The 13,021-nt window shown below is 38.5% G+C and overlaps 1 protein-coding gene across 1 annotated transcript in view; it reads left to right on the top strand.

The window, feature by feature from the left end:
- GPR158 (G protein-coupled receptor 158) overlaps positions 1 to 13,021 on the top strand; it is a 294,063-nt gene that overhangs the window by 2,776 nt on the left and 278,266 nt on the right. The window lies entirely within an intron of this gene.

Here is a 13,021-nt window from a genome sequence, read left to right on the forward strand (position 1 = left end):
CATTGAATTCAGTCAGGGAGCTCAGAGACTTAATAGTTCTGTAGTTGCTGCATTTGCGCGAAAATGAGAATGTGCAAATTAGCAGGGGGTGATTTGTGCCCTGGAATGTGCCTGATCTTTGGGGTGAAGAACTTTTAGAAGCAGCCCTCAAGAAAGGAAAGAATAGAAACTCCAAAGAGGGCCTGGGAGAGGGCCATAGATTAACTGGGACCCTTCCCCATTCCCAATGGGAAGAAGCTTTTGGGGGTGCTTCTGTACTTTTTGGGAAACTGGGCAAAAGTGAGGCATCTGTATGAGTTTTAATGCCCTGCTGGCACATAAAAGAATGATAACCTGGTGAAAGATACCAGGGGAAGTACTAGGTGGGTGAATGGGAGAAGTCAGAACACTTATTTGTCTTGGCACTGTCACTTACTGCTGAATGGCCTCAAGAAGTCTGCTTAATCTCTCTGCCCTCAGCTACTTATTTATCAAGTAAGGAAGGTAAACTAGAGATAGATAGTCTCTACGGAGACACCCAGTTATAAAATTCTGTAGCTGTTAATGCTGGCAACACTCGAAATTACATGAATGAAAAATAACCCCTTTTCTCTGATATTGTATGACCATATTGAATGTTTTTTTGTTTGTTTGTTTCTCTCTTTCAAGGATCTTGTCTTAAACCAGCATAACTCTTTCCTACTTTAAGGATAATCTTATTTCCTCCTAATTTCTGCAGGATCCTATTAGTCAGAGCCATCCCAGGTTTGAGTATTTGATATATTGCTTGCTCGGAAGAGGAAAGATCAGCAGATGCCATTCACTGCCAAAAAACTGCTTTCAGCCTTCACATAAGCCTTTTCAGGGAGTCCCAGCTCCCAGGATTGAAAGATCCATCTATGTGTCCATGTATCTATCTATATTATCCAATCCATCCACCCATCTTACTAATATATACTTTATACTAGGCTCTGTGCTCTGCTTTGCATGTATTATCTTGATTAATCCTCACAACAACCCTATGAGTTAGGTTTTATTAGTTTCCCGATTTTACAAAAACAGAACCTGAAGCTTCTTTCCTAAGATCATGCAGCAGTTAAATAGTAGCAGAGGCAGGATTTGAGCTCATTTCATACTTTTAATCATTATGTTAAACTCTGTGTCATGAAGGTGTCCTAGGAGTGCTACGTATATTGTAGCTGATGCATAAAAATATACGTATTTTCAAGGATCAGATGTGGGGATGGGGATGAGTCCATTTATTCTCAGAACTGTTTCTCATAAGGCTCAGAAAGCATACGTTGTCTAAATGAACTCAGGCTTTTCTGCCAGTCAAGATAAAAGGCTGAGGACACAAGGGGTCTGAGGTCGTGAGGGCTCACATGACCCTACCGAGTTTTTGGACTATGTTCAGAAAATAGTTTGTTTCCTCTTTAAGTGCTTTCATAGTCACTGATGGTGTTCTTCAGCCAAGGCACAAAGCCAGGCCATTTAGTGTCTGGCTCTCTACAGAATCTGGCTCCTCCTAGCAGCATGCATGAAGAGCAGAGTAAGTGCTCTCCTGTGAGTACTTTTGCCACATGTCCTGTGCCACTCAGGTACAGCTTATAGAAACTGGAAGAAATCTTGGAGATCAGATGGTCCCTCCTATTTCATAAAGAAACAGATAAGAAAGGTGAAGGAACTTGTCCAAAAATCACACATCAAGTTTTTAACAACAGCAGAAACAGGATCTAGGCCTTCTTGCCTCTGGTTCACACAATGCTTGCTATATATGTATATGTATGCCTAAGTATGGATGCCAGAGAGGTTCATATACTTTAGGCATACATATACATATATAGTAAGCATAGTGTGAACCAGAGGGACCTCCCTGGACTTCTGCACACAACTTATATTGAGGAACATAGTTTACTCTCTGTCACCTTTTAGAACCAAAAATTTAGCCCATATAACAGAGCTCTTGATTTTAAAAAATTACAGTATTTCACACATTTGAGAAAATTTCAATGGACCTTTTCTGTCTCTTCATACTAATAAAAGGCAAAAGTTTTTGATGCTATTGATGTTTTATCATCTAAGATGTGTATTCTAAAATTTTATAAGTGAATAATGCCATACAGGTATAGTAATAGGATAAACACCAAATGAATTTTTGGGAGACCATGACTGGGAGCTCTAATCATTATTTTAAATATATTTTGAACCTATAGAGTGTTATTGGGTTGGCCAAACTGTTCATTTGGGGTTTTCCATACAATGTTAATGAACTTTTTGGCCAACCCAATATGTGTAAAATGCCTTCTCTATAGTAACAACAACAAAAAGATCTACTAATAACTCTTTCCTCAAGGAAGAGGAGAGGAGGAGAAACTTTGAAGTTAAGGTTTTCATTTAATTTCAGTTAATATTTCCCCAGGTCTTGCTTTTAAGACTCAAGCATTTAAATTATACATTATTTATAGAGAATGTAAATCTGAAACATGAAATTCAAAAGCACTGTGGAGAACATGGTCAACTATCTTCTTATATTAATGCCTATCACTGTAAAACATCTCTCAGAATAAATTTTATTCCCCTCTGCTTCAGAATGACACAAATTTCTTAAATTTTAAGGTATAGCATAAGACTCACATGGTAAGAGAAGTTTATTGCTCTTCCTTTCCTCTTACCTCCAAAATGACATTAGCAGCTTTACCTAAATGGCTCTTGAGTCTATTGTTATAGGCTTATAGTATCAACACTTAAGTTCTCATCTTCTATCCCAGTAAAAAAAAAGAAAAAAAAAGAGTAACAACTTAAGATATACCCTAAATTGTATTTATTTATCACATAGGTTTGTGATGTCTTTGTAGAGTTTTCTTTAAAGTTAAGTTCTTTGGTTTTGTGTAGTAATTTTTCCATGTGGAACTTAAAGTACTATGGAGTTGGATCCCAAATCTTTGAGATCACAGAAACATTGCCAGGGATGAATATAAGGTACCTAGTGTTGGCTGAATTTAAATTAGGAAGCTTTGGGAATTAATTCAAACTTAATGAGTTGTAAGGGATTTTGGAATTCATTTCTTTTCCCCTCTTCTCATGGCACAATGGAGAAAACAGACCCAAAGGGCTAAAGGAATTTGTTAAGAGTGGTACAGCTCTTTAAGGGTGAGTTAGAATTAGTGGGAACCAATATATCAAGCATCTACTATGGATCAGATGCTTTATAAATGTCCTACTGCATTTAATTCCTATTATTCTCAGGTAGGCTTCCCTGACGGCTCAGAGGTAAAGAGTCCGCTTACCAATGCAGGAGATGCAGGTTCAATCTGTGGCTCAGGAAGATCCCCTGGACAAGGAAATGGTATTTCTGCCTGGGAAATCCCGTGGAGAGAGCCACCCTGTTAGGCTACAGTCCATAGAGTTACAAAGAGTTGGACATAACTTAGTGACTAAACAACAATATTCTTGTAGTTACAACTCCAGAAAAGCTGAACAACTTGCCCAAGGTAGCCAGTTAGTAAATTAAAGAGGTTAAATCAAACTTGGATCTATCTAGCTATGAGGCTTGTATTGTCTTTCTACTACCCTAGGCTCCTGATCACTGACTTTGCTTTCAACTTGCTGTTAAAAACATGATATTGACTTGAAATAAATAATATATTTGGCCAAAGACATGAGAGACACTTGTTCTTTTTGGCCAACTGTATAATCAAGTATGTTGCATAGAGAGAAGAGTATTAGACTTGAGTGAGAACTTTGCCTCAAGTCCCAGCTTTGTCTCAGACTGGCTGTATTAACTGTCTGGAAATCAGTTTCTGCACAACTAAGTGCGGAAACAGACTTGATGACATCTGTATAACTTTGTAACTCCTTATTCTGTGAATTTTGAAATTACCTATCCAATGGGTAATAAGGAGGCTTTGAAAACAGGGTTCATACACATAAATGCAGTACCCTGTGGAAATGATGATTGACGGGGGAGTAGCATGCAGAAGAGGACACCAAGTGAATGCTAGATCTGGATTTTTCCACAATAGTGTGGAAATGCTATCTGAACACTGTTGTCACTGAGTCACTGACTCCTGCGGGGTTACTTCACTTTTTCTCCTTCATAAACGTATGCTCACACAGCTTCATCAGAGATGCTGGTACAGATCTCTGCTTGGAACAAAAGAGGGCAAGAGAAAACACCATCTTGTGTGGCCTAACCTCTCTTGTGGGTTCTGGTAGTGGCGAAGCGGGTTACCTACAGATCTTGGAGACAGGAGATGTTGGCTCCAGGAAAGGACCACATCCTTGACTATTGTATTACCAAGGGCAGCAGCTGTCTTTTCTTTTTTTAATTTTTATTGTAGTTGATTTACAATGTTGTGTTAGTGTACAGCAAAGTGAACCAGTTATACACATACATACATCCAGTCTCTCTTTGATTCTTTTCCCATATATACCATTACTGAGTACTGAGTGAGCTCCCTGTGCTATACTGTAGGTCCTTATTAGTTATCATCAGTTGCCTTTCTAATTTATTCTTCTTCTGTAAATTAAATGGGGCTGTACTTGGTGACTCGTTGGGTTCCTTATAATCTAGAGATCTACGATTATGTATATAAATTAAATACGTCACTTTAACTCTTGAAGTTTTGATTGTAATACCGAAACCAGTCATTGTATGTATATTTAAATGCAGATCATGTTCACGTATGTTCAGTGTTTGACTTTATCATGGTGATTTGCTAACAGGATATTTAAAGAAAGCCCTCTCATTGTACACTGCATTAAATATATATATGTTAAGGGAAATGAGAATTCCGTTCAAAATAAGAATAAATATGATCTGAGTTTCTAGATGTTGAAAGAGCCCCTGAAATTTACTTAAAGTCAATAAGAAGCTGTTGCACAGATTTTTGAACCAAGGGCCTCAGTATATGGGGGTAATTTCTCTCCAAATAATCAATGTTGAGGCATCCTGAAGCTCCTTACTTACTTTTAAAAACAACCTGTGTTTGATTTTCCCTTTGTAGTTGGTGTTAAAACTTCAAAGAAGGCTATTTAGTATCCTACAGCATTATCGTGCCACGTTTTTAGCACACGCATGTGGAAGGAGAAATGGGATTTCCAAGACTTAAATAAATGACAAGAGTTTAGGCCTACCCTCTGGGAAGAGAACTAATGCCCTCACAAGACTGGTTTTACAGCCTCAAATGCTACATAGGTCAAATTTTACTTTCAACTTCATGAAAGCATCAGTTTGTTGATCACCATTCAGGGTTTTAAGCCCACCCTTTTCTAACATGCACTGTTTTATGATTATACTGTAATGCACTGGGATGTCAAGAAGTATATTGTTGGTGTTATTTTGTACTTGGTTGATACAGAAGAATTAGGGCCTTGTTTCTTTTCTCTCTTCAGTTCTGGATTGATGTTCACAGAGTTATTTAAACACAATTACTAAAATCAGTTCAGTTCAGTACAGTCGCTCAGTTGTGTCTGACTCTTTGCAACCCCATGCACTGCAGCACGCCAGGCTTCCCTGTCCATCACCAACTCCCAAAGCTTGCTCAAACTCATGTCCCTTGTGTCGGTGATGCCATCCAACCTCATCCTCTGTTGTCCCCTTCTCCTCTCGTCTTCAATCTTTCCCAGCACCAGGGTCTTTTCAAATGAGTCAGTTCTTCGCATCAGTTAGTATTGGAGAAACTCCAAAATATTGGAGTTTCTGCTTCAGCATTAGTCCTTCCAATGAATATTCAGGACTAATTTCCTTTAGGATGGACTGGTTGGATCTCCTTGCAGACCAAGGGACTCTCAAGAGTCTTCTTCAACATCACAGTTCAAAAGCATCAATTCTTCTGTGCTCAGCTTTCCTTATAGTCCAACTCTCACATCCATACATGACTACTAGAAAAACCATACCTTTGACTAGATGGACCTTTGTTGGCAAAGTGATGTCTCTGCTTTTTAATATGCTGTCTAGGTTGATCATGGCTTTTCTTCCAAGAAGCAAGCGTCTTTTAGTTTCATGGCTGCAGTCACCATCTGCAGTGATTTTGGAGTCCCCAAAAATGAAGTCTGTCACTGTTTCCATTGTTTCCCCATTTATCTGCCATGAAGTGATGGGACCAGATGCCATGATCTTAGTTTTCTGAATGCTGAGGTTTAAGCCAATTTTTTCACTCTCCTCTTTCACTTTCATCAAGAGGCTCTTCAGTTCTTCTTTGCTTTATGCCATAAGGGTGGTGTCATCTGCATATCTGAGCTTATTGATATTTCTCCTGGCAATCTTAATTCCAGCTTGTGCTTCATCCAGCCCAGCATTTCACATGATGTACTCTGCATAGAAGTTAAATAAGCAAGGTGACAATATACAACCTTGATGTACTCCTTTCCTGATTTGGAACCAGTCTGTTGTTCCACGTCCAGTTCTAACTGTTGCTTCTTGACTGGCATACAAATTTCTCAAGAGGCAGGTCAAGTGGTCTGGTATTCCCTTCTTTTGAAGAATTTTCCACAGTTTGTTGTGATCCACACAGTCAAAGGTTTTGGTGTAGTCCATAAAGCAAAAGTAGATGTTTTTCTGGAACTCTCTTGCTTTTTCGATGATCCAGCAGATGTTGGCAATTTGATCTCTGGTTCCTCTGCCTTTTCTAAAACCAGCTTGAACATCTGGAAGTTCATGGTTCACGTAGTGATGAAGCCTGGCTTGGGGAATTTTGAGCATTAATTTGTTAGCGTGTGAGATGAGTGCAATTGTGTGGTAGTTTGAATATTCTTTGGCATTGCCTTTCTTTGGGATTGACATGAAAACTGACCTTTTCCAGTCCTGTGGCCACTGCTGAGTTTTCCAAATGTGCTGGCATATTGAGTGCAGCACTTTCACAGCATCATCTTTCAGGATTTGAAATAGCTCAACTGGAATTCCATTACCTCCACTAGCTTTGTTCATAGTGATGCTTCCTAAGGCCCACTTGACTTTGCATTCCAGGATGTCTGGCTCTAGGTGAATGATCACACAATCATGGTTATCTTGGTCATAGAGATCTTTTTGTATAGTTCTTCTGTGTATTCTTGCCACCTCTTCTTAATATCTTCTGCTTCTGTTAGGTCCATACCATTTCTGTCCTTTATTGTGCTCATCTTTGCATGAAGTGTTCCCTTGGTATCTCTAATTTTCTTGAAGCGATCTCTAGTCTTTCCCATTCTATTGTTTTCCTCTATTTCTTTGCATTGATCACTGACAAAGGTTTTCTTAATCTCTCCTTGTGTTCTCTGGAACTCTGCATTCAAAGGGATATATCTTTTCTTTACTCCTTTGCCTTTCACTTCTCTTCTTTTCTCAGCTATTTGTAAAACCTCCTCAAACAACCATTTTACCTTTTTGCATTTCTTTTTCTTGGGGATGGTCTTGATCCCTGCCACCTGTACGGTGTCATGAACCTCTATCCATAGTTCTTCAGGCACTCTTATCAGATCTAATCCCTTGAATCTATTTGTCACTTCCACTGTATAATCTAAGGGATTTTATTTAGGTCATACCTGAATGGTCTATTGGTTTTCCCTCCTTTTTCATTTTAAGTCTGAATTTGGCAATAAGGAGTTCATGATCTGAGCCACAGTTAGCCCTTGGTCTTGTTTTTACTGACTGTATAGAGCTTCTCCATCTTTGGCTGCAAAGAATATAATCAGTCTGATTTCAGTATTGACCATCTGGTGATGTCCATGTGTAGTCTTCTCTTGTGTTTTTGGAAGAGGGTGTTTGCTATGACCAGTGCGTTCTCTTGTCAAAACTCTGTGAGCTTTTGATTGGCTTCGTTTTGTACTCTAAGGCCAAGTTTGCCTGTTACTCCAGGTATGTCTTGTCTTCCTTCCTACTTTTGCATTTCAGTGCCCTATAATGAACAGGGCATCTTTTTAGGTGTTAGTTCTAGAAGGTCTTGTAGGTCTTCACAGAACTATTCAGCTTCTTCAGCATTACTGGTCAGGGCATAGACTGGGATTACTGTGCTATTGAATGGTTTGCCTTGGAACGAACAGAGATCATTCTGTCATTTTTGAGATTGCATCCAAGTCCTGCATTTCAGACTCTTTTGTAGATTATGATAGCTACTCCATTTCTGCTAAGGGATTCTTGCCCACAGTAGTAGAAATAATGGTCATCTGAGTTAAATTCACCTATGCAGTCCATTTTAGTTCACTGATTCCTAAAATGTCAATGTTCACTCTTGCTATCTCCTGTTTGACCACTTCCAATTTGCCTTGAATCATGGACCTAAATTCGAGGTTCCTATGCAATATTGCTCTTTACAGCATTGGACCTTGCTTCCATCACCAGTCACATCCACACCTGGGTGCTCATTTTGCTTTGGTTCTGTCTCTTCATTCTTTCTGGAATTATTTCTCCACTGATCTCCAGTGGCATATTGGGCACCTACTGACCTGGGGAGTTCATCTTTCAGTGTCATACCTTTTTGCCTTTCATACTGTTCATGGGGTTCTCAAGGCAAGAATACTGAAGTGGTTTGCCATTGCCTTCTCCAGTCGACCACATTTTGTCAGAACTCTCCACCATGACCCATCCATCTTGGGCAGCCCTACATGGCATGGTTCATAGTTTCACTGAGCTGGACAAGGCTGTAGTCCTATTCCTCTGCCATCTTAAGTAATCACAATTACTAAAATAATACATTGGAATTTTGATAGCTTTGGCAGCCTGATGGTCACTACGTGCAAACAGGCAGTTCACTGATCTTGGAGCTATGCTTGGGAGACTGTGCAGCTAATAGCATCATTAGGCCCTTGCCCAGCACAGCTATGGCATATACATTGGCTTGTTTTGCTGGTCTTTTAGCCTTCAATCTTATTTTTCAGCTTTTAGCAAGAATCCTTTTCTAGGTGTAATTTCTACTTTGACTGGGCAGTTACTCATCTGGGCAGTCTTTCTTCCTAATACTTGACCAATGAAAAGATTTACGTGGACAGGCTGTTCTATAAAATACCTCCTTAGTTTAGGAAAAATTAATGTTCTTGACCAAAAGTCTTTCTCAGGTACCCTCTTGCCCAGCCCACCCCATTTTCTAAAACACTAAACTTAATATAGGAACCATGACTGACCAAAGGATGTTACACTGCCTCAAAGCAATCACAGGGTTCATTTAGTTTTATTACCTTCATTATAGGTAGAATTTAGAGAAAACAGAGATTAGCTTAATGTGATTTGACCCCAAGATCACTTTTCCCAAAAATTCCTATTTCCTTTTAATTAAAGAAGGCAGTCTCTATTACAGTTAATTGATACTTATAATTAATCGAAATTCAGTTAATTTTTATTATAATATCTGTTATAACTTTATCCCATTTATATCTAGAAGTCTTGTTCAATTAGCAAAGTTCCCAGTTTGCTTAAAACCTAAAAGGGAACTTAGAATTCTGTAAGATTTTAGTTTACTTTCCTACCCTAGTTTTCTCACCATTTATATGTTTTATCTATTGTGTATATGCCTTATTGCATTATTGCGGAAAGATTTCTTAAGCTAACACAACACATGGCTTTTCTCTCAGAAAGAGGAAAAGGAACTATAGCATAATGTATTTTCGTCAAGTCTAAGATGTACCTTGTCCACATTCTGATGTCACTCAGATTGAGATGTGTCTTATTATTGAGGGCATGGGCATGTCATTTTCCATTGACAGAAACTTTCTTTTAGTGGTACAGAGTGTAATAATGCATGTACGATTAATGGCATCTTATATTTGATAAACTTGGATATTAGAAAATGGGAAATTAAACTCCATGGTCTCTCCAACTACAAAGTTCTCTTATTATCTATAAGTTATTAAGATGCAGCAAAATATGCCTATGAAGAAACAAAGAAAACCTAGACCTTACTTCTGCATATCAATTAGATTGCTATTTGTCTTCATAATTTTGTTAAACAAGACAAGCTATACTAAAACATGTAATATATGTGAAATATACAAAACAAGGGGCCAGAAGCTGCAGAAACTTTTATTTTCAGAATAGGTGTGGTAAGGATTATCAAAATCTTTCCTACACCATCTGGCAAGTATTTCACTCATACTGTGGGGAAATGCCTAGGACAGCGAGAATAAAAAGCCACTTGTAAACTGAGAATAGATCTGTCTTTCCATTCTAAAGTGCTTAGAGGTTTCAGGGTGGAAAGAAAAACTTTGTGGTGTAGCCATATAACCAGCTTGGTTAAAGAGATTTAAATGGAATTATGGAGGTATGTGTTTTTTCTCTTCCTGTTCTAATCAGCTGCATAAAATGGAATGAAGAATTTGGCTTTCCCCCTCTTTGAAGCATTAGACTACTATGTAGAGCATGGTTTCTCAGCCTCAGAACTATTGACACATGGGGCCAGATAATCCCTCGTTGTAGGGGTTGTCTTGTTCAGCTGTATCCCGACTCTAATCACAAGATGCCAGTAGCAACCTCCCTGCCCAGTGTGACAATCAAAAATGTCTACAAACATTGCCAAGTCTTACGCTAAGGGGTAAAAATGCCTCTGGCTGAAAGTTGCTGGTGTAGAGAGAACACATATAAAAATGCTATTTTATGGCTATCCTTATTTCAGGAGTTCTATATGTATTTGTGTGTGTCTGTGCATGTATGAGTTTGTCAGATCACATGTTTGGAACACAACATCATTGCATATATAGAAAATGGTATGACTAAGAAATGGAAAATTTTGATGAATCAATGGAGTATTAATTTATATTTAAATATCATTAAGGCTCAAAAAGAACATCTGGCCAAATTATCTGCAGATTTTTTTGCTAAGCATGGTTTTGCTACTTATATAGTTAAATGTCTTATGTTTGAGATTTCTCATTAAAGGATGCATTTTAAAAAGAAAATATGTGTGTGTGTGTGTGTGTGTGTGTGTGTGTATGTGTATGAATCTGGGGGGACCGAGAGGGAGAAAAAGTAGGGGATGGAGAGGAGTGGGGACATGGAACAAATGGAGCTGAAGGAAACGATGAAAAACAATTAACAATCTATGATGCTGTGGAACAGTGTTTTACTTTATCATGAAGCTCTGTTTATAACAAAGCACTTTCACAGTTCTGATAAAATTGAATTATTCTTCTCTAGCAAGTAGTGAGAAATCAAATTCCAGAAGATTTAATCATTATAAAGAAAGGTTGATTGTGCTTGCATTTCAGAGCTTTATCTCAAGAAGTCAAAGCTATAGTCAGGCTGATGCAGAGCTTATCCCATTAAAAGAATATTAATAGCTTACAATATATATATTTTGAATGCTCTTTTTTTTAATGATTTTTTTGTTTGGTTTTTGGCTGCATTGCATGGTTTGCAGAATCTTAGTGCTCCGATCAGGGAGTGAATCCAGGCACTCTGCAGTGGAAGCTTGGAGCCCTAAAACTGGACCACCAAGGAATTCCCTAAAATGCTCTTTTCTGCTTTAACTTTACTGATTCAACTAGAGTTAATTTGAAATTATTAGAAATGAAATTTCCTAGAATAATAACTGACATATAGACATTATATAAGATGGTAACATGTTTAAAGATGCAGTTTTTAACATTATTAATGTCTAGACCTGATGCTGGGAAACATTGAGGGCAGGAGAAGGGGGTGACAGAGGATGAAGTGTGGATGACATCACATCCATGGTTCAAAGGACATGTGTTTGAGCAAACTCCGAGAGATAGCGAAGGACAGGGAAGTCAGACCTGTTGCAAAGAATTGGACACAACTTAGCGACTGAACACCACCACCCCCTAGAATCTTATCAAAAGAGACCTTAAAAAATAACAATGACCACATGATAGAAAAGAATGTTTAGGCTTCACCGTGCAAAGTACTGTAGCACAAACTGATGCATGGCTACTTCCTCCTGTGCTATCAATAAACGTGTAATACATGTGAGCGGCAGGGGCAAGGAATGAGCAGATGGCAGCTGTATATTGTGCTGATTACAGAGAAATGACAATGAATGATGTGAATGTTAAGAGATGAGTCCAAGGCTCATGAAAAGAAAGATGAACATTATTATTTTTCTGGATAAGGCAAAGTTTTGAGAAAGCTGTTTCAGGTACTAACTTAAAAATTAGTTTTGTGGGAAGGCTCTCATAATACAGCCCCCTGAAAGTTATTTAGAAATCTGTCTTTTCACTTTTTTGAGAAAGAGGCAAATAACAACTGGGGCATTCTTTAAGGGAACAATGTTTTAGTAAACATCTTGGGAAAGCTCCTTTTTGAATAATTAGATTTATAGAAGTAAAAAGGATTTTGTTGTTTAGTTGCTAAGTTGTGTCTAACTCTTTTGTGACCCTATGGACTGCAGTCCACCAGGCTCCTCTGTCTATGGGATTTCTCAGGCAAGAATACTGGAGTGGGTTGCCATTCCTTTCTCCAAGGGATCTTTCTGACCCAGGGATCGAATCTGTGTCTCCTGCATTGCAGGCAGATTCTTTACCACTGAGCCATCTGAAAAGTCCCAAAAAGGATTTTAGAGATCACGTAATCTGACTTATTTTTACTTTTACACATGAGGATATTGAAGCCCAAGAAAGTGGTGACAATCACTTGTGTTAGCTGTGGCTGTAGTGAACTTGTAGTTTAGTTAACAGGCAAAAAGACTCTGAGTCCTCAAGTAAATGCTAACTCCCATCCATTATCCTCTGATTCCAAACTTGGCTGGGTATCATGATCACTTGAAAAGCCTGATAATACCTTCTCAGGCTCTTCCCAAACCCTGTGCAGGAGATAAATCTATTCAAAAACAAAATCCTCATAATTCAGAATCAGATGGTACTTAAACACAAACTTGGGAAAATGTAAACAGAATTTGATAAGGTTGAAGCATATAATTCCTTTTATATGATTTTAAGAATACGAACTGAAAGTTGTAAATGCTTAGCAACTTTAGTTTTAGTGGTTCACAAAACCTGGCTGCTGACTATGCTGGTGGTACCTGAAGCTTTCCAATATTGTGAATGACCCTCCTGGCAGGAGTAGGATGACTAGCAGGTCATGAAGGCAGGGAGATCACAGGTACTGAGCACCAGGCTGTAT

This window comes from Odocoileus virginianus, chromosome 9, assembly GCF_023699985.2.
Source record: "Odocoileus virginianus isolate 20LAN1187 ecotype Illinois chromosome 9, Ovbor_1.2, whole genome shotgun sequence".
Taxonomy (NCBI): domain Eukaryota; kingdom Metazoa; phylum Chordata; class Mammalia; order Artiodactyla; family Cervidae; genus Odocoileus; species Odocoileus virginianus.